Consider the following 21,116-nt stretch of genomic DNA (forward strand, 5'->3'; position numbering starts at 1 on the left):
CTGAATCCACATGGATCCCAGTCACTTTCAAAGCCAGCAACAAGCAGCTCCTGACAGCTTTCAAGCTGTTGGTCCTGCTCTTCGAGTCCTCCAACTTAATGTTGAGGGGCTGTCTTTTGCCAAATGCGTTCTTATTGGTCTATTGGCGATACAGCATCAGGCAGATGTTATCTGCCTACAGGAAACACATATAGCAGTCGATGAAGCTGCTCGATTCACCATCAGTGGATTCGATTTAATATGCTATAATCTCCATCCTAAACACGGCCGAGCCATCTACGCCAAATCGTGTCTTGCGGACGTTTACCATACGGCCTCTTCCACCTTCTACGACTCCATTACTACTGGAACTATTCAGCTCGTCAACGTATATAAGCCTCCCAGTGCCTCATGGGATAACGAGGTCCTGCCTAGCCCGAATCACCCAGCCGTTTACGTTGGAGACTTTAATAGTCATCACCAAGACTGGGGATATTCCTCCACTCGTGCTGACGGCTCTATCTTAGCCGACTGGGCTTCAGCGAATGACCTCTCCCTATTATACGATCCCAAACAGCCAGGCTCTTTTCACAGTGCTAGATGGAATAAAGACTCGTCACCCGACCTGTGCTGGATTAGCACAGTCAACGGCCAAGCCTTTCCCGCTACGAGACAAGTTCTCAAGATCTTCCCGCACAGTCATCACCGCCCAGCTATCATCCACATTGGTCTCCAGCTCCCACTGATTCTGTGCTCGGAGAAACTAAGATGGAACTTTCGGAAAGCAAACTGGCGTCTGTTCAGTGATCTTACCAACATATCTATTCCCGCAATTCCAATTAACTCTATCCCCTCTGAAGATTCCTACAGGCGCTTCCGCCAAGCCATCTTCAAAGCAGCTTCCCAAGCCATTCCTCGTGGGAGACGTGCTAACTATACGCCTTGTCTTGATGCTGAATGCGAGCAACTACTAAAGCAGTATGACGAGTCGGGCGACCCAGATGTGGCTGACCATCTCATTGCCTCCCTGGATGCAGCACGCCAAGCCCGCTGGCAACAACTCATGGAAAGTCTGAACTTCACCCACTCAAGTAGGAAGGCCTGGAAGCTTCTTCACAGACTGGGTGCCGGTAGCCAACCCCCTCCCGTCTCCCATCCTCCCGTATCTCCAAACTCAGTGGCCAGTCACCTAACTCAAGTTGGACGTGCTAAGATCGACCCAGTCTGGAAAAGAGAAATTTCCCACGAGTGGTCATCCCACTTCCGGTTATCTTGTCCATCTCCAAAACTCTCTGCCTTTACACTGTCTGAACTGGAAGACGCTTTGAAGAGGGTTAAACCGGGAATGGCTGCTGGCTATGATAACATCACCCCAGAACTCATTCTTAACCTGGGTCCCGCGGCAAAGAAGTGGCTCACTTCATTCCTGTCCCACATCTTGGAATCTGAGTCTATGCCCAAAGTTTGGCGTCGAGTGAAGATAATAGCGGTTTTGAAACCAAAGAAAGACCCAACACTGGCCGCCAGCTATAGACCGATTTCTCTCCTCTCCGTGTGTTACAAACTCCTTGAGAGGCTGCTTCTGTCACGTATTTCTCCTCTTACAGAGAAATTCCTATCACCCGCCCAAGCTGGTTTCCGCCCAGGAAGATCTACCTGCGAACAAGCCCTGGCCCTCTCAACTTACACTGAAAATGGATTCCAGAAGAATTTAAAGACGGGTGCTGTCTTTGTTGATCTCACAGCAGCCTATGACATGGTCTGGCACCGTGGTCTCTTAGTCAAGATCTCAAGATGCCTGCCTCCGTGGGTGGCCAACACTATATCGTTTCTTCTCCAAAACAGAAGATTCCGGGTGCATCTGGGTGACAAGTCTAGCAGATGGAGACTTGTCTCAAGTGGCCTCCCCCAGGGCTCTGTTCTGGCTCCTACGCTATTTAATATTTACATCAATGACCTCCCAGAAACTTCTTCAAGGAAGTTCAACTACGCCGATGACATCTGCTGTGCAACTCAGGCATCCAAGTTCGACATCCTCGAGGAAACACTCACGAAAGACATGTCTCTGATATCTGATTACTGTAAAAAATGGCGACTAATCCCTAGCACTGCAAAAACGGTATCATCTGTTTTCCATCTACACCATGCCTCGGCCTGGCGTGAGCTTAATGTGCAGCTTGGCGATACGAGAATCCGGCATGAAGCCCAGCCAGTCTATCTTGGCGTTACTCTCTATCGCACTCTGTCATTTCACGAACATCTCATAAAAACTGCAGCAAAGGTGGGCGCGAGGAATCACATCATTGCAAGACTGGCCAGCTCCTCATGGGGCGCGAGCGCTTCCACACTGCGATCATCCTCTCTGGCATTCTGCTATTCCACTGCAGAATACTGTGCCCCAATATGGTTCCGTAGCCCCCATGTCCACTTGGTCGATTCCAAATTATATTCCTCCATGAGGATCATTTCTGGAACCATCTGTTCCACCCCGGTTCCATGGCTGCCAGTTCTTAGCAACATCGCCCCGCCAGATGTTCGTCGGGGATGCGGCATCTTCTAAGTTTTCACTGCTAAGGTTTCACCACTCAGACAGACAGACAGACAGCAGAGGGGAAGATACGATGGCACTGAAGCACCCCCCTGCGGGGGATCTGGGCCTAAACCTGGGCTGTGCGCGCCAAGGCAGGCACACTTATGGATGAGCCGTCTCCTGGCCTCACACACTGCTTATTTTTGAAACAATTTTATTTATTTGAGTTTTACTTGTTATTAATAGTTTGTTACAAGATTTATTTACTTTTAGCAGGGCACCATATGGCTCTGGTTCATGATGATGTGGGGGGGTTGAATCTGTGACTTCAGAGCCTCAGGCATGACAGTCTCTGACAGAATCATTATGCTGTCTCTCCTCCCTCCACACTGGTCTTTTGTTTTTTTAACTCTTTACTTACTGGATATAGACAGCCAGGAATCAAGAGGGAAGGGGGAGACAGAGAGGGAGAGGGACACCTGCAGCCCTGCTTTGCTGCTCGTGAAGCTTTCCCCCTGCAGGTGGGGACCGGGGCTCCAGTCAGGGTCCTTGTGCACTGTGACAGGTGCGCCCCCACCCGGCCCCCCACACTGTCGTTTTTAGGGTGTGAAATTTGGGGGGGGTCATCTGCTCCTCAGACACAGATGGCGCACAGACTCATGTTTTCATTTATCAGGGCGGTCCCATTAAAAACATCGCTTGAGGGTTGACGTAGATCCCGCTCACCAGAGGGACGGTTCTAGGTGTCAGAACTGTTCTCAAGTCCCTGCCCACGTGTGGCCTGGGATGCGGTGCAGAGGATCAGAGCGTGAGGCACATTCACAAACACGCCGTCAGAGAGCTCTGTGTATACCTGTGCCCATGCAGCACAAGGCACTTTATTGATTTTTAATGATTTTATTTGTCATTAATAGTCTGTTACAGGATTGCAAGATGGCAGTGTCTAGCTCCACACCACACCCACCGCTGGAGCTGTGTCCCCGCCTCCCACCCCCCAGGGATAAAGCTCACCACCAGGGTCTTCCTTCACAGGTCTTGGTTTGCACACTTGCTTTATTTAGATTTTATTTTTTTGTGGCAAGTTCATGTGAATCAGATCTCTAGAGTGAGCGGAACCACCTGGCAGTCGTCTCTCATCTCTTCCCTTATTTCACTAAGCATCATCACCACCTCCATTCCATCCGTTTTGTCCCAAAGGACACATTATCATTTTTGATGGCAGAGTAGTATTCCATGGCGTCTATATCGCATGACTCCTTTATCCAGTCATCTGTGGATGGGCATCTAGGCTGCTTCCACTCTCTGGCTGTTGTGAATAATGCAGCTGTGAGCACAAGCTGTGAGCCTGTGTCCTTTCTAACGAGTGTTGGACCAACTACTACATTTACTGTAGACTGTAAGCCATCAATCCCCCAATAAAAACTAAGTTAAAAAAGTGTCAGGTTCTCAAGCACGAGGTCCTGAGTTCAATCTCTGCCCTTTTTTTGCTCCCAGGAGTTGTCTCTGGGGCTGGGCGCCTGCACTATCCACCGCTCCTGGAGGCCATTTTTCCCATTTTGTTGCCCCGTTTTTTTTTTTTTTTTTTTTGTTGCTGTATAGGACAGAGAGAAATCGGGAGAGGAAGGGGAGAGAAAGACAGACACCTGCAGACCTGCTTCACTGCTTGTGAAGGGACTCCCCTGCAGGTGGGGAGCCGGGGGCTCGAACCGGGATTCTTATGCAGGTCCTTGCGCTTTACGCCACGTGCGCTTAACCCGCTGCACTACTGCCCGACCCCCAACCTCTGGTTTTGCATGTACCAGTGTGATGCTCTGGTTCTCCCTTCGATAATAATAATAATAATAATAATAATAATAATATAATATTGCAAGATCTGATAGTTAAGTGGTTCAGAATACTACGTTCAAACGATTTCAGTTCTGCTTCTGCAGTGACACACACACCACCTCACGTTGCTTCTGGAGCATGGATGTTCGCACGCGTACCTGCGCTTCCGCCAAGCTGCCCTGTGGTGGGTGCAGACCGAGAGGCTGTGGTGAGCGGGGGCTCTTTCCTGGGACTGCTCATGAGGCTTCCGGGGTGGCGCCGTGGGGCATCCTTTGGTCTCTCTTTAGGAAAGACTGTATTTCAAATAACCTAGGGTGGATATTACAAAAGAAAACTGTCAAGTTCTTGCAATCAAGTCTGCCTATAAAAGAAAGAACTGCTGCATAAGGATCCCGGTTCGAGCCCCGGCCCCCCACCTGCAGGGGAGTCGCTTCACAGGTGGTGAAGCAGGTCTGCAGGTGTCTGTCTTTCTCTCCCCTCTCTCTGTCTTCCCCTCCTCTCTCCTTTTCTCTCTGTCCTATCCAACAATGACGACAACAATAACAACAACTACAACAATAAAAAAAAAACAAACAAGAATGGCAACAAAAAGGAAAAGAAATATAAGGAAATTAAAAATAAAAAAAAAAGAACTGATAATATCTACTGCCTGGTCCCCACCTTGTTTGTTTTGATACTGAGAACTGGCTACTCCTAGCATGAATGTCAGTGTTAATTACTTGAGACACAGAATGCAGCCTACTTATTGCCAATGAGATTTTTGACACATTTGGGTTACATCTTTACAATTTCCGGGTCACTCTGATAATTCTCTCTACATTATAAATTATAAATGTCACGGTCTTAAGCCATTATTGTAAATATAGGGAAATCAAACAAGGAGAAATCAAGTACTTTGTGTTTTTTTCCATGAACATTACTGTGTTTCCTGTTCTTTAAAATTTAATGTTTTAGTGGTCCAGGAGGTGGCGCAGTGGATAAAGCATTGGACTCTCCAGCATGAGGTCCTGAGTTCGGTCCCCGGCAGCACATGTACCAGAGTGATGTCTGGCTCTTTCTCTCTCTCCTATCTTTCTCATAAATAAATTTAAAACATTTAATGTTTTAGCTGGCAACAAAAGAGAAAATAAACAAATACTAAAAAAAATGAATGTTTTAGATTTAGTGACTATACTGAGCATGGAGTTCTGAGCAGGTTACAAGCTTCAGAATGGCATATGCTTTAGAGGTCACGTTTAAAAAAATTTATTTATTCTCTTTTGTTGCCCTTGTTGTTTTATTGTTATATAGTTATTATTGATGTTGTCGTTGTTGGATAGGACAGAGAGAAATGGAGAGAGGAGGGGAAGACAGAGAGGGGGAGAGAAAGACAGACACCTGCAGACCTGCTTCACAAGAGGTAAAGCAAGTCTCCTGTAGGTGGGGCGTTGGGATCCCTACGCCAGTCCTTGCGCTTGGCGCCACGTGCGCTTAGCCCCATGACTCCCCACATTTTTATTTTTGGCATTTTAATTCTATGAGAGCAGGAGACCGCAGTCCACCATTTGGTCTGACACAATCTAAAGGCTCCACCTGGGGCCTCCTGACTACACTCACTCAGCCTGCCGAGTTGCACCTGGCCTCCCTCACGCACGATTCACTACACCTGGGTCAACTTTGACATTCTTTTTATTTCTCAGGTGGAGAGAGAGAGAGAGGCAGAGACAGGGAAAGACAGCACAGCTGTACTCCGGTATAGTGCCAGCGCTCCTCCGGCAAACTCCGCTAGTCCCACGTCTTTAAATACAGTGAGACACATACAGTACATACATGCAGGCGTCTTTGGCAGTTCATATGTTCTGACTTCACACTCAATCCGTGACATATCTTATACAGACTATGCTTAGTTCGTGAAGTTTTATTATTTTTTCCTTGCCTCCAGGGTTACTGCTGGGGCTCGGTTCCTACACCAAGAATCCACTGCTCCTGGAGGCCATTCTCCCCTTTTGTTGCCTTTATCGTTGTTATTATTGATGTCATTGTTGTTGGATAGGACAGAGAGAAATGGAGAGAGGAGGGGAAGACAGAGAGGGGGAGAGAAAGACAGACACCTGCAGACCTGCTTCACCGCCTGGGAAGCGACTCCCCTGCAGGTGGGGAGCCGGGGGCTCGAACCAGGATCCTTGCGCTTTGCTCCACGTGTGCTTAACGCACTGCGCTACTGCCCAACTCCCGTGTACACAGATCTTTTTGGATGGGTGTGTTGGGTTCCTTGGGATCTGTCCCCAGGAGAGGAATTGCAGGGTCATAGGGCAGGTCCATTTCTAGCCTTCTGAGAGTTCTCCAGACTGTTGTCCACAGAGGTTGGACCCATTGACATTCCCACCAGCAGTGCAGGAGGGTTCCTTTGACCCCACACCCTCTCCAGCATTTGCTGCTGTTCCCTTTTCTGATGTGTGACATTCTCACAGGAGTGAAGTGGTATCTCACTGTTGTCTTGATTTGCATTTCTCTGACAGTGAAGGTGTCTATCTTTCTCTCCTCCTCTGTCTTCCCCTCCTCTCTCCATTTCTCTCTGTCCTATCGAATGACAATATCATCATCAATAAGGGCAACAAAAGGGAAAATAAAAAAGTAAGTGAAAAAAATTAAAATGAGCTCTCGTCTTTATTATTTTTTTTGGCCATCACTGGGGCTTCACTGCTCTGGGCTGACTTTTTTTAGACAATGCAGGAGAGAGAGAGAGAGAGAGAGAGAGAGAGAAGAGCGTGACAAAGTGATCACAGCACAAAAGCTCCCACCAGTGGGCTGGGGGCTGGGCTCCAAGCTGGTTGGACACACAGAGCAGCGCAGTGCCCTGTCCAGGTGAGCCGTGAGGTCTCGCCTCAGAGACAAAGCCGAGCCTTGGTGCCGAGCACAGTTGTCCTAGTTCCGATGGGCCTTGAACCCAGGGCCTCCCATGAGCTCTGTCACAACACTCCGAGTCCAACTCTCCCTGCCCCCTTCTTTCTAGATCAGGGACGAGGCAGACACCACGGCCCGGCTCCACTCTGTGGGGCTTCCCCTGGTGCTGTGCGCGGTCCTCCCTTAAGGTGCCCGGGCTGAGACTGAGGCCTGAGTCCCTGCGCGCGGTGAGGTGCACGTGGCTGGTGCAGCCCGGGCCCTGGCTTGTTCCACTTTGTTGAGGAGATTCTGATACGCTGAATCCGAAGCCTTGTCCCAGGAGCCCATCTTCATGGCTGCCCAGGAGAGTGGTGGGCACGCCTCACCCCCGCCCCCTGAGGGTTCTGGTTTTCCTCCCTTCTTGGTTTTAATAAGGGTCTCACCTTCCATTACCACAGCTCAGAGCGAGTAAGAGCCTGCCCGCCGAGCGTGCCGCTGTCCCTCCAGCAGAGGGTGACTGAAGGCTGTGGTCACAGAAGGGGCTGCTCTCAAAGTCCCCGGGGAAACAGGCCACCTGGCCCACCCCTGGGGACAGGACCCTCAGCCTGGCAGGGGGGTGGGGCCTGCCCGTTGCCCGTCTGAATTTGATCAGTGTTGTGCTCGGTGCTGTCCCCCGTGGGACCCTGTCACTGCCCCATGGGTCCCCTCCCGGCTGCGGGCTGCCTCCTCTGTGTCCCCGAGAGGCCAGTGTGAGTGCCCACTCTGTGTGAACCGACAGCTGCCAGTCGGGGCACCAGCCAGACAGAGGGCACCCTGTGGGCAGAGGGGTCCCCCAGCACTGTTTTGCCACTTTTTTAATTAACTTTACTTATTGGACAGAGATAGCCAGAAATTGAAAGAGAATGGGAAGACAGAGGGAGAGAGACACCTGCAGACCTGCTTCACTGCTTGTGAAGTTCCCCCCCCCCCCCCCCCCCGCAGGTGGGGAGTGGGGGCTCGAACCCAGGGCCGCATGCACTTTAATATGAGCACTTATGCAGGCATGCCACACCTGGCCCCAATCTTTTCTCTTTTTAAAATTATTTACTTTCCCTTTTGTTGCCCTTGCTTTTTATTACTGTTATTGATGTTGTCGTCGTCGTCAAGATAGGACAGAGAGCAATGCAGAGAGGAGGGGAAGACAGAGAGGGGGAGAGAAAGACAGACACCTGCAGACCTGCTTCACCGCCCGTGAAGCCACTCCCCTGCAGGTGGGGAGCCGGGGGCTCGAACCCGCACCGTTATGTTGGTCCTTGCGCTACTCAACATCTCTATTTCTGGATGAGAGAGACCAGAGTCCTGCTCAGCTCTGGCTTGTCTGTGCTGGGGGTTGGCCAGAGCTTGAGACCTTCGGTGCCTCCGGCATGAAGGTGTTGGTGCAGAAGCCGGATGCCGGCTCCCAGCCCTCACGCTGAGGGCTGTCACAAACACTGTTTCCTCGCTGCGGCCTGGCTGTGATGGCGGTGGGTCCAGCGTCGCCTGCAGACAGGAGGTCCTGAGTTGGGTCCCTGGCACTTTTAGGGTGTCGTGTCCCCCAAGTTTTTGTTACGGGAGATGTGGTTGCTCTCGACAGTCGAGAAGGCGACTAGACATCAGCGTTGATCAAGAGGGGAAGGCCCGGGAAAAGGCCGCGGGGACTCGGAGCCGCTTGGTGCGCGCACATGGGCGGAACTCCGAGCCTTGGAAGCTCGGCTCGGCTCGGCTCGGCTCGGCTCGGCTCGGCTCGGCTCGGCTCGGCTCGGCTCGGCTCGGCTCGGCTCGGCTCGGCTCGGCTCCACCCGCCAAAGGGCCAGCCCCACGCAAAGCAGGCGCTGCGCACAGTGTGGGTGGTTTAACAGGGGCCCGGTGGCGGTGGTATACACGCCACCATTCCCGGACCCGGGTTCGAGTCACCACCCCCATCTACTGTGGGGAAGTTCACTAGCCGTGAAGCAAAAGTGTCTTTCCTCTTCTTTGCCTCCAGGGTTATGGCTGGGGCTCGGTGCCGGGACTTTGAATCCACGGCTCCTGGCGGCCAGTTTTCCCCTTTCGTTGCCCTTGTTATTATCATCCTTGTTATTGATGTCGTTGTGGGACAGGACAGAGAGACATGGAGAGAGGAGGGGGAAGACAGAGAGGGGGAGAGACAGACAGACACCTGCAGACCTGCTTCACCGCCTGGGAAGCGACTCCCCTGCAGGTGGGGAGCCCGGGGGGCTCGAACCGGGATCCTTAGGCCGGTCCCTGCGCTTTGCGCCACGTGCGCTTAACCCGCTGCGCCACTGCCTGGCCCTCCTCCTTTTTTTGTTACCAGAGCCCTGCTCAGCTCTGGCTCACGGTGGTGCAGGGGATGGAACCTGGAACTCTGGAGCCTCAGGCACGAGAGTCTCTTTGCAGAACCATGATGCTCTCTACCCCCTGCCCTCTTTTTTTTCTTTTTAATGGCTACCAGGGTTATCTTCGGGGCTTGGTGCCGGCACTAACTATTCAGTCACTGTTCCTGACAGCTTTATTTTTTTTTCCCAATTTTTTAAAAAAAAAAATTTATTCCCTTTTGTTGCCCTTGTTGTTTTATTGTTGTCGTCATTGTTGGATAGGACAGAGAGAAATGGAGAGAGGAGGGGAGAGAGAGAGGGGGAGAGAAAGACAGACACCTGCAGACCTGCCTCACCGCCTGGGAAGCGACTCCCCTGCAGGTGGGGAGCCGGGGGCTGGAACCGGGATCCTTCTGCCGGTCCTTGTGCTTTGTGTCACCTGCGCTTAACCTGCTGCGCTACCGCCTGACCCCCCTCTTTCTCTTTCTTTCTCTCTCTCCCTCTCTTTCTCTTCCTCTCCTCTTTCTCTCTCCTCTCTTCCTCTTTCTCTCATTCTTTCTCTCGCTCTTTCTCTCTGTGTGTCATTGTCTCTCTCTACCTGCAAACATCATCCTACTGCAGTGAAACTCTGTGAACAACAATAAAGAAACATATTAATAGCTGTTAACCAGGTCACAGTGTCCCTTTAATTGTTATTTTATTTTATTTTCATTTTTTTATTGCCATCAGACTTATTGCTAGTCTCTGTGCCTGCACTTTGAATCTTGTGGCCACTTCTTCTGTCCTTTTTTTTTATTATTGTTATTATTTGTTTTCCCTTTTGTTGCCCTTGTTGTTAATCGTTGTTATTACTATTATTGTTGTTATTGATGTTGTTGGATAGGACAGAGAGACATGGAGAGAGGAGGGGAAGACAGAGAGGAGGAGAGACAGACAGACACCTGCAGACCTGCTTCACCGCCTGGGAAGCGACGCCCCTGCAGGCGGGGAGCCGGGGGCTCGAACCGGGATCCTTGCGCTTTGCGCCACGTGCGCTTAACCCGCTGCGCCCCCGCCCGCCCCCCGATTACTGTTATTGTTATTATTATCATCATCATTTCTGCGGCCGGCGAGTCGCACCTGCGGCCTTGGGGCCCCGCCGCCGCGCCTCAACGTTCAGCCACGGATGGCAACAACAGCGTCAGCAGTCACAGTAACGGCAACAGTGACCTGCCATCATCCCCGAGCCAACAACACCGCCGCCGCCGGCGGGAGGGATACTAGTAACAGCCGCGACCTCACGGCGCCCTCGGCCCGAGCTCGGCGCGACGCGGGACCCAGCCGCCCGGGGCGGGGCCCGGCTACGTTACCGGCTGCGCGGCGACGCCGAGGCCCCGGGGGGAGGCAGCTCGGGAGGCCGAGGTCCAGCCCGCGGCGAGCGGGGCGCCGGCCGGCGGTTACTCGCACCCCAGGGTTCAGGCGGCGCGACGCCGCGACTTCCGGCGCGGGACTTCCGGCGCGCGGGGCGTCGCCTTGGAGACGCGCGCGGGGCCTCCTGGGAGGGCGGGGGCGGGGTCCCGAAAGCTGCGCGCAGGCGCACTGGGCAGGCGGCGCCCGAGTCCGGCCCTTCGGGGCCCCCAGGTGTAGACGCTGCGCCGCCCGGCTCCGCGCTCGCCGTGCTCAGCGCACTGTCGCGGGTGTAGACGGCGAGCAGGACCCGCCCGCTGCCCTTCTCAGTGTCCGCGCCGCCGCCCCCGTGCTCTCGACCCCGGATTCAGAGCGCTCGTCCGGCTCCCGGTCCGGGAGGGGGGAGCATGCAGGGCCGAGCGCCTGCAGTGGGCGGCCGCGCAGCGGTGTAGACACCCCGGCGCTCCAGGAGTGGGGCACTGTGCGGGGGTCCCGGCAGGAGGTGTAGACAGGGTGTGTGTGTGTGGATGCGGGCAGGGGGTGTAGACAGTGTGTGTGTGTGTGTGTGTGTGGATGCAGGCAGGAGGTGTAGACTGTGTAGATGGAGGCAGGAGGTGTAGACAGTGTGTGTGGATGCAGGCAGGAGGTGTAGACAGTGTGTGTGTGTGTGTGGATGCAGGCAGGGGGTGTAGACAGTGTGTGTGTGTGTGTGTGTGTGGATGCAGGAGGTGTAGACAGTGTGTGTGTGTGTGTGTGGATGCAGGCAGGAGGTGTAGACTGTGTGGATGCAGGCAGGAGGTGTAGACAGTGTGTGTGGATGCAGGCAGGAGGTGTAGACTGTGTGTGTGGATGCAGGCAGGAGGTGTAGACAGTGTGGATGCAGGCAGGGGGTGTAGACAGTGTGTGTGTGTGGATGCGGGCAGGGGGTGTAGACTGTGTGTGTGTGTGTGTGTGGATGCAGGAGGTGTAGACAGTGTGTGTGTGTGTGGATGCAGGCAGGAGGTGTAGACAGTGTGTGTGTGTGTGTGTGGATGCAGGCAGGGGGTGTAGACAGTGTGTGTGTGTGTGTGGATGCAGGCAGGGGGTGTAGACAGTGTGTGTGTGTGTGTGGATGCAGGCAGGGGGTGTAGACAGTGTGTGTGTGTGTGTGGATGCAGGCAGGAGGTGTAGACAGTGTGTGTGTGTGTGTGTGGATGCAGGCAGGGGGTGTAGACAGTGTGTGTGTGTGTGTGGATGCAGGCAGGAGGTGTAGACAGTGTGTGTGTGTGTGTGTGTATGCAGGCAGTGGGTGTAGACTGTGTGTGTGTGTGTGTGTGTGTGTGTGGATGCAGGAGGTGTAGACAGTGTGTGTGTGTGTGTGGATGCAGGCAGGAGGTGTAGACAGTGTGTGTGTGTGTGTGGATGCAGGCAGGAGGTGTAGACAGTGTGTGTGTGTGGATGCAGGCAGGGGGTGTAGACAGTGTGTGTGTGTGTGTGTGGATGCAGGCAGGAGGTGTAGACAGTGTGTGTGTGTGTGTGGATGCAGGCAGGAGGTGTAGACAGTGTGTGTGTGTGTGTGTGTGGATGCAGGCAGGGGGTGTAGACTGTGTGTGTGTGTGTGTGGATGCAGGCAGGGGGTGTAGACAGTGTGTGTGTGTGTGGATGCAGGCAGGGGGTGTAGACAGTGTGTGTGTGTGGATGCAGGCAGGGGGTGTAGACTGTGTGTGTGTGTGTGTGGATGCAGGCAGGGGGTGTAGACAGTGTGTGTGTGTGTGTGTGTATGCAGGCAGTGGGTGTAGACTGTGTGTGTGTGTGTGTGGATGCAGGAGGTGTAGACAGTGTGTGTGTGTGTGGATGCAGGCAGGAGGTGTAGACAGTGTGTGTGTGTGTGTGGATGCAGGCAGGGGGTGTAGACAGTGTGTGTGTGTGTGGATGCAGGCAGGGGGTGTAGACAGTGTGTGTGTGTGTGGATGCAGGCAGGGGGTGTAGACAGTGTGTGTGTGTGTGTGGATGCAGGCAGGGGGTGTAGACAGTGTGTGTGTGTGTGTGGATGCAGGCAGGGGGTGTAGACAGTGTGTGTGTGTGTGGATGCAGGCAGGGGGTGTAGACAGTGTGTGTGTGTGTGTGTGGATGCAGGCAGGAGGTGTAGACAGTGTGTGTGTGTGTGTGGATGCAGGCAGGAGGTGTAGACAGTGTGTGTGTGTGTGTGTGTGGATGCAGGCAGGGGGTGTAGACTGTGTGTGTGTGTGTGTGGATGCAGGCAGGGGGTGTAGACAGTGTGTGTGTGTGTGGATGCAGGCAGGGGGTGTAGACAGTGTGTGTGTGTGGATGCAGGCAGGGGGTGTAGACTGTGTGTGTGTGTGTGTGGATGCAGGCAGGGGGTGTAGACAGTGTGTGTGTGTGTGTGTGTATGCAGGCAGTGGGTGTAGACTGTGTGTGTGTGTGTGTGGATGCAGGAGGTGTAGACAGTGTGTGTGTGTGTGGATGCAGGCAGGAGGTGTAGACAGTGTGTGTGTGTGTGTGGATGCAGGCAGGGGGTGTAGACAGTGTGTGTGTGTGTGGATGCAGGCAGGGGGTGTAGACAGTGTGTGTGTGTGTGGATGCAGGCAGGGGGTGTAGACAGTGTGTGTGTGTGTGTGGATGCAGGCAGGGGGTGTAGACAGTGTGTGTGTGTGTGTGGATGCAGGCAGGGGGTGTAGACTGTGTGTGTGTGTGTGTGGATGCAGGCAGGAGGTGTAGACAGTGTGTGTGTGTGTGTGGATGCAGGCAGGAGGTGTAGACAGTGTGTGTGTGTGTATGCAGGCAGGGGGTGTAGACTGTGTGTGTGTGTGTGTGTGGATGCAGGCAGGGGGTGTAGACAGTGTGTGTGTGTGTGTGGATGCAGGCAGGGGGTGTAGACAGTGTGTGTGTGTGTGTGGATGCAGGCAGGGGGTGTAGACAGTGTGTGTGTGTGTGTGTGTGTGTGTGTGGATGCAGGAGGTGTAGACAGTGTGTGTGTGTGGATGCAGGCAGGAGGTGTAGACTGTGTGGATGCAGGCAGGAGGTGTAGACAGTGTGTGTGGATGCAGGCAGGAGGTGTAGACAGTGTGTGTGGATGCAGGCAGGAGGTGTAGACAGTGTGTGTGTGTGTGTGGATGCAGGCAGGAGGTGTAGACTGTGTGGATGCTGGCAGGAGGTGTAGACTGTGTGGATGCAGGCAGGAGGTGTAGACTGTGTGTGTGGATGCAGGCAGGAGGTGTAGACTGTGTGGATGCAGGCAGGAGGTGTAGACAGTGTGTGTTTGTGGATGCAGGCAGGAGGTGTAGACTGTGTGGATGGAGGCAGGAGGTGTAGACAGTGTGTGTGGATGCAGGCAGGAGGTGTAGACAGTGGATGCAGGCAGGGGGTGTAGACAGTGTGTGTGTGTGTATGCGGGCAGGGGGTGTAGACAGTGTGTGTGTGTGGATGCGGGCAGGGGGTGTAGACTGTGTGTGTGTGTGTGTGTGTGTGTGGATGCAGGCAGGAGGTGTAGACAGTGTGTGTGTGTGTGGATGCGGGCAGGGGGTGTAGACAGTGTGTGTGTGTGTGGATGCAGGCAGGGGGTGTAGACAGTGTGTGTGTGTGTGTGGATGCAGGCAGGGGGTGTAGACTGTGTGTGTGGATGCAGGCAGGAGGTGTAGACTGTGTGGATGCAGGCAGGAGGTGTAGACAGTGTGTGTTTGTGGATGCAGGCAGGAGGTGTAGACTGTGGATGGAGGCAGGAGGTGTAGACAGTGTGTGTGGATGCAGGCAGGAGGTGTAGACAGTGGATGCAGGCAGGGGGTGTAGACAGTGTGTGTGTGTGGATGCGGGCAGGGGGTGTAGACTGTGTGTGTGTGTGTGTGTGTGTGTGTGTGGATGCAGGCAGGAGGTGTAGACAGTGTGTGTGTGTGTGGATGCGGGCAGGGGGTGTAGACAGTGTGTGTGTGTGTGGATGCAGGCAGGGGGTGTAGACAGTGTGTGTGTGTGTGTGGATGCAGGCAGGGGGTGTAGACAGTGTGTGTGTGTGTGTGGATGCAGGCAGGGGGTGTAGACAGTGTGTGTGTGTGTGTGGATGCAGGCAGGGGGTGTAGACAGTGTGTGTGTGTGTGTGGATGCAGGCAGGGGGTGTAGACAGTGTGTGTGTGTGTGTGGATGCAGGCAGGGGGTGTAGACAGTGTGTGTGTGTGTGGATGCAGGCAGGGGGTGTAGACAGTGTGTGTGTGTGTGTGGATGCAGGCAGGGGGTGTAGACAGTGTGTGTGTGTGTGTGGATGCAGGCAGGAGGTGTAGACAGTGTGTGTGTGTGTGTGGATGCAGGCAGGGGGTGTAGACAGTGTATGTGTGTGTGTGTGGATGCAGGCAGGGGGTGTAGACAGTGTGTGTGTGTGTGTGTGTATGCAGGCAGGGGGTGTAGACAGTGTGTGTGTGTGTATGCAGGCAGGAGGTGTAGACAGTGTGTGTGTGTGTGTGTGTGTGTATGCAGGCAGTGGGTGTAGACTGTGTGTGTGTGTGTGTGTGTGTGTGGATGCAGGAGGTGTAGACAGTGTGTGTGTGTGTGTGGATGCAGGCAGGAGGTGTAGACAGTGTGTGTGTGTGTGTGGATGCAGGCAGGAGGTGTAGACAGTGTGTGTGTGTGTGGATGCAGGCAGGGGGTGTAGACAGTGTGTGTGTGTGTGTGTGGATGCAGGCAGGAGGTGTAGACTGTGTGTGTGTGTGTGTGGATGCAGGCAGGGGGTGTAGACTGTGTGTGTGTGTGTGTGTGTATGCAGGCAGGGGGTGTAGACAGTGTGTGTGTGTGTATGCAGGCAGGAGGTGTAGACAGTGTGTGTGTGTGTATGCAGGCAGGGGGTGTAGACAGTGTGTGTGTGTGTGTGTGTATGCAGGCAGTGGGTGTAGACTGTGTGTGTATGTGTGTGTGGATGCAGGAGGTGTAGACAGTGTGTGTGTGTGTGGATGCAGGCAGGAGGTGTAGACAGTGTGTGTGTGTGTGGATGCAGGCAGGGGGTGTAGACAGTGTGTGTGTGTGTGGATGCAGGCAGGGGGTGTAGACAGTGTGTGTGTGTGTGTGGATGCAGGCAGGGGGTGTAGACAGTGTGTGTGTGTGTGTGGATGCAGGCAGGGGGTGTAGACAGTGTGTGTGTGTGTGTGTGGATGCAGGCAGGAGGTGTAGACAGTGTGTGTGTGTGTGTGGATGCAGGCAGGAGGTGTAGACAGTGTGTGTGTGTGTATGCAGGCAGGGGGTGTAGACTGTGTGTGTGTGTGTGTGGATGCAGGCAGGGGGTGTAGACAGTGTGTGTGTGTGTGTGGATGCAGGCAGGGGGTGTAGACAGTGTGTGTGTGTGTGTGGATGCAGGCAGGGGGTGTAGACAGTGTGTGTGTGTGTATGCAGGCAGGGGGTGTAGACAGTGTGTGTGTGTGTGTGTGTGTGTGGATGCAGGAGGTGTAGACAGTGTGTGTGTGTGGATGCAGGCAGGAGGTGTAGACTGTGTGGATGCAGGCAGGAGGTGTAGACAGTGTGTGTGGATGCAGGCAGGAGGTGTAGACAGTGTGTGTGTGTGTGTGGATGCAGGCAGGAGGTGTAGACTGTGTGGATGCAGGCAGGAGGTGTAGACTGTGTGGATGCAGGCAGGAGGTGTAGACTGTGTGTGTGGATGCAGGCAGGAGGTGTAGACTGTGTGGATGCAGGCAGGAGGTGTAGACAGTGTGTGTTTGTGGATGCAGGCAGGAGGTGTAGACTGTGTGGATGGAGGCAGGAGGTGTAGACAGTGTGTGTGGATGCAGGCAGGAGGTGTAGACAGTGGATGCAGGCAGGGGGTGTAGACAGTGTGTGTGTGTGGATGCGGGCAGGGGGTGTAGACAGTGTGTGTGTGTGGATGCGGGCAGGGGGTGTAGACTGTGTGTGTGTGTGTGTGTGTGGATGCAGGCAGGAGGTGTAGACAGTGTGTGTGTGTGTGGATGCGGGCAGGGGGTGTAGACAGTGTGTGTGTGTGTGGATGCAGGCAGGGGGTGTAGACAGTGTGTGTGTGTGTGTGTATGCAGGCAGGGGGTGTAGACAGTGTGTGTGTGTGTGTGTATGCAGGCAGGAGGTGTAGACAGTGTGTGTGTGTGTATGCAGGCAGGAGGTGTAGACAGTGTGTGTGTGTGTATGCAGGCAGGGGGTGTAGACAGTGTGTGTGTGTGTGTGTGTGTGTGTGTATGCAGGCAGGGGGTGTAGACTGTGTGTGTGTGTGTGTGTGTGTGTGTGTGGATGCAGGAGGTGTAGACAGTGTGTGTGTGTGGATGCAGGCAGGAGGTGTAGACTGTGTGGATGCAGGCAGGAGGTGTAGACAGTGTGTGTGGATGCAGGCAGGAGGTGTAGACTGTGTGGATGCAGGCAGGAGGTGTAGACAGTGTGTGTGGATGCAGGCAGGAGGTGTAGACAGTGTGTGTGGATGCAGGCAGGAGGTGTAGACTGTGTGTGTGGATGCAGGCAGGAGGTGTAGACTGTGGATGCAGGCAGGAGGTGTAGACAGTGTGTGTTTGTGGATGCAGGCAGGAGGTGTAGACTGTGTGGATGCAGGCAGGAGGTGTAGACAGTGTGTGTTTGTGGATGCAGGCAGGAGGTGTAGACTGTGTGCATGGAGGCAGGAGGTGTAGACAGTGTGTGTTTGTGGATGCAGGCAGGAGGTGTAGACAGTGTGGATGCAGGCAGGGGGTGTAGACAGTGTGTGTGTGTGGATGCGGGCAGGGGGTGTAGACAGTGTGTGTGTGTGGATGCGGGCAGGGGGTGTAGACTGTGTGTGTGTGTGTGTGTGTGGATGCAGGCAGGAGGTGTAGACAGTGTGTGTGTGTGTGTGGATGCGGGCAGGGGGTGTAGACTGTGTGGATGCAGGCAGGAGGTGTAGACTGTGTGTGGATGCAGGCAGGAGGTGTAGACTGTGTGGATGCAGGCAGGAGGTATAGACTGTGCATGCAGGCAGGAGGTGTAGACTGTGGATGCAGGCAGGAGGTGTAGACAGTGTGTGTGGATGCAGGCAGGAGGTGTAGACTGTGGATGCAGGCAGGAGGTGTAGACTGTGTGTGGATGCAGGCAGGAGGTGTAGACTGTGTGGATGCAGGCAGGAGGTGTAGACAGTGTGTGTGGATGTACGCAGGAGCTGAAGATGGAAGACTGGCTCAGGGCAGGCGTGGTGGGCTTGGTTAGGGTCCCTGCCGGCTGTGCCGCCACCTGCCAGGTGTGGTCTGGATCCCCTTTACCTGCGGCCAGGCCCAGAGCAAGGCGATGCCAGCCCGCCCGGCACCCTGCAAGGCCGATCCGCGATGAACGATGAACGAGCCATTCCAGTGCGGCAGAGTCCCGGAGACTCCCAGAGGAAGAATGGTTTCCGCTTTATCTATCTACACCACGCCCTTTAGTACCCCCGCAAATACAGAGGCAGATTGGTGCTTCCCGCAGTGCAGGGGCCGCCTTCCTTAGCATGATTAGTAAATGGAAAGTCTGGCACCTGCCTCGATACAGTGGGTCTGTTCGTCTACCTCCCGTCGCTGTGCTCCCGCTTCCTCATGCAGGAATAGCGCGGAGCCTGGGTCACACAGTGAGCACTCACGGAAGATGGATTCCAGCTGGAGAGCTGAACTTCACGGAGAGGCTGGCCGGGTCAGCACCGCCTTGGTGCCTTCTCAGTAAGGGAAAAACAAAACTTGATCAATGGAACAGATTTTATGAAAAATGGGGCTGCTCAATTTGTTTAAGGCCCCTAGAAACATAACAAGCTGGAACTTTCTATGAACCACGACTTTTGATGCACAGGGGCAAGAGGATGGCACAAACAGACAGGTAGAATATTCATCTTAATCACAGGACATCTGCCCAGCACACAGGTGCGGGAATAACAAAAGACACAGAAACTGTGACGTGATCTCTAGGGAGCAAAGTGCCCCTGGAATGGGAATGTTGCACAAAGCAGGAGGTGTTCCCTACCTGTGCTGTTCTTACTTGGTGATTTTTATTTTAATGATCAAAGCCTGGGTGATTTACATATTAGTGACCAAAGCCTTGGTGATTTTTGTTTTAATAATCAATACATTGGTGATTTTTGTTTGAATGATCTAAACCTTATGAGACTATAAAAATAAAGTTCTGCTTAAGTCAGACAGAGACGTCTGCTGGAGCTTGATTCAGCATCAACTTCATTCTTCATTCTTCACCGACGCCTCTCCCCCTCCAGGATACACGAATAACGTGCTGGGGCTGGTCCCCGGCAAAGCCTGAAAATATAAATAAATAAATAAATAAATAAATAAATAAGAAGCTGTGCCTGGTCAGGGTGGCGGCCCTGGCTGAGCACACACGTTAGTGCGCAAGGACCCGGGTTCGAGCCCCCCACTCCTCATCTGCAGGGGAAGCTTCATGAGTGGTGAAGCAGGGCTGCAGGTGCCTCTCTGGGGGCTTGATCCTGGGTCCTTACACATAGTGACATGTGCGCTTGACCAGGTGTGCCACCACCCAGAACCCTTTTTAATAACTACTACGACCATTCCCCCCCTATTTTTATTTGACAGGACAGAGAGTCGTTGAGAGGAGAAGGGAGATAGAAGACACCTGCCAACCTGCTTCACCTCTCATGAAGCTTTCCCCCTGCAAAGGGGAGCGGGGACTTGAACCTGGGAAGAAAGAAAAGAAAAAGAGTGGTCTGGGAGGTGGCACAGTGGATAGGGCATCAGACTCTCTCAAGCATGAGGTCCTGAGTTCAGTCCCCAGCCTCACATGTACCAGAGTGATGTCTGGTTCTTCCTCTCTCTCCTTCTGTCTTTCTCATTCATAAATAAATAAAATATTAAAAAGAAAAGAAAAGAAGAAGACCACCAGGGGCAGTGGATTCATTATGTAGACACTGAGCCCCAGTGATAAACCTAGTGGCAATAGAAAAATAAATAAAATAAAACATATATTTAAAAAAAAAGGGCAAAAAAGGAAACTTGGACTGGCCTGCTGTATTTCACTAAGACAAAGGACCCAGGGAAGTGGTAGGTCGAGGAGGGCTGTCAGGGTCCTGGTGAATGGTGGGAAAGGATTTTAGTTGGGGTGACAGTGGCCTGCAGCCACTTATCAGGGGAGAGGAGAGGTTGTATCGTGTGCTAACAACTGGCCATTAACCCCTCAGTAATTCAAAAGAAAGAGGCTGGTGGTGGCTCATCTGGTTGAGTACACGTTACAGTGCACAAGGACCCAGGTTCAAGCCCCGGTCCCCACTTGCAGGGCTTCACAAGTGGTGAAGCTTCGCAGGGCTGTCTCTGCTGGAGGGCAGCTTAGGGAGAGCAACACCCTGCCCCTTGCACCCTCCCCCCTGCCCCCTGCAGGCAGCCAGGAACAGGCCCAGGTCAGGCCCAGAAGCCCAGTGTGTCTGCATGTCCTGCCCCGGCTCCCTCCCTCCCTGACGGCAAAGGCCACAACCTGCAGATGGAGGCAGAGAGGACCCTGGAGACAGAGGCTGAAGCTCATCCCTGAGGGTCCTGCCTTCCCCAGAAGGGACCAGAGAGCTGGGGGACCAGGGGCTGGGTCTCTCTCTCTCTCTCTCTCTCTCTCCCCTGAGGATCCTGCCTTCCCCAGAAGGGACCAGAGACCTGGGGGACCAGGGGGCTGGGGTCTCTAAAAAATAGATATATTTATTTATTGAATAGAGACAAATTTAGAAGGGGGAGACAGACACCTGCAGCCCTGCTTCACCACTTGTAAAGCTTCTCCCCTATAGGTGGGGAGTGGGGGCTTGAACAAGGGTCCTTGTACATTATAACGTACTCTCAACAGTATACCACCACCTGGTTTGTGTTCTCTCTCTCTCTCTCATCTACCCACCTACATGGCTTGTGCTTTCTCCTCCTTTAAAAAAATTTTTTTTATATTTATTTAATCCCTTTTGTTGCCCTTGTTGTTTTATTGTTGTAGTTATTATTATTGTTGTTATTGATGTCGTTGTTGTTGGCTAGGACAGAGAGAAATGGAGAGAGGAGGGAAAGACAGAGAGGGGGAGAGAAAGACAGACACCCGCAGACCTGCTTCACCACCTGTGAAGCGACTCCCCTGCAGGTGGGGAGCCGGGAGCTCGAACCAGGATCCTCACACCGGTTCTTGTGCTTTGTGCCACGTGCGCTTAACCCGCTGCTCTACCGCCCGACTCCCCTCTCCTCCTTTTCTGCTCTCACCTTCTCCCAGTCAAGGCTCCTCTTCTCCCTGAAACACGA

At 53.6% G+C, this 21,116-nt stretch overlaps 1 protein-coding gene and 2 long non-coding RNA genes across 6 annotated transcripts in view; 2 read left to right on the forward strand and 1 right to left on the reverse strand.

Moving 5' to 3' along the window:
• Positions 1-11,018, reverse strand: part of LCA5L (lebercilin LCA5 like) — a 37,188-nt gene extending 26,170 nt beyond the window's left edge. For all 3 annotated transcript variants that reach the window (XR_009551718.1, XM_060198726.1, XM_060198728.1), the window contains exons 1-2: positions 10,881-11,018; positions 4,495-4,645 (exon numbers count right to left, since the gene is read on the reverse strand). The gene's annotated coding sequence lies outside the window, so the exon portion shown is untranslated. The remainder of the gene's footprint in view (positions 1-4,494; positions 4,646-10,880) is intronic.
• A 507-nt stretch (positions 11,019-11,525) lies between these two features.
• LOC132540503 (uncharacterized) lies at positions 11,526-14,678 on the forward strand. Its single transcript, XR_009551715.1, has 5 exons — positions 11,526-11,563; positions 11,716-11,779; positions 13,876-14,043; positions 14,224-14,255; positions 14,640-14,678. It is a non-coding gene; the product is annotated as an uncharacterized LOC132540503 (long non-coding RNA).
• Positions 14,679-16,323: 1,645 nt separating this feature from the next.
• Positions 16,324-18,021, forward strand: LOC132540504 (uncharacterized). 2 transcript variants are annotated; one of them, XR_009551717.1, is made up of 6 exons: positions 16,324-16,471; positions 16,652-16,683; positions 17,152-17,187; positions 17,276-17,371; positions 17,884-17,915; positions 18,000-18,021. It is a non-coding gene; the product is annotated as an uncharacterized LOC132540504 (long non-coding RNA). The 2 variants fall into 2 exon arrangements; XR_009551716.1 differs by lacking the exons at positions 16,324-16,471; positions 16,652-16,683; positions 17,152-17,187 and having other exon boundaries at positions 17,258-17,371.
• Positions 18,022-21,116: the final 3,095 nt, after the last annotated feature.

This window comes from Erinaceus europaeus, chromosome 9 (assembly GCF_950295315.1).
Source record: "Erinaceus europaeus chromosome 9, mEriEur2.1, whole genome shotgun sequence".
NCBI lineage: Eukaryota > Metazoa > Chordata > Mammalia > Eulipotyphla > Erinaceidae > Erinaceus > Erinaceus europaeus.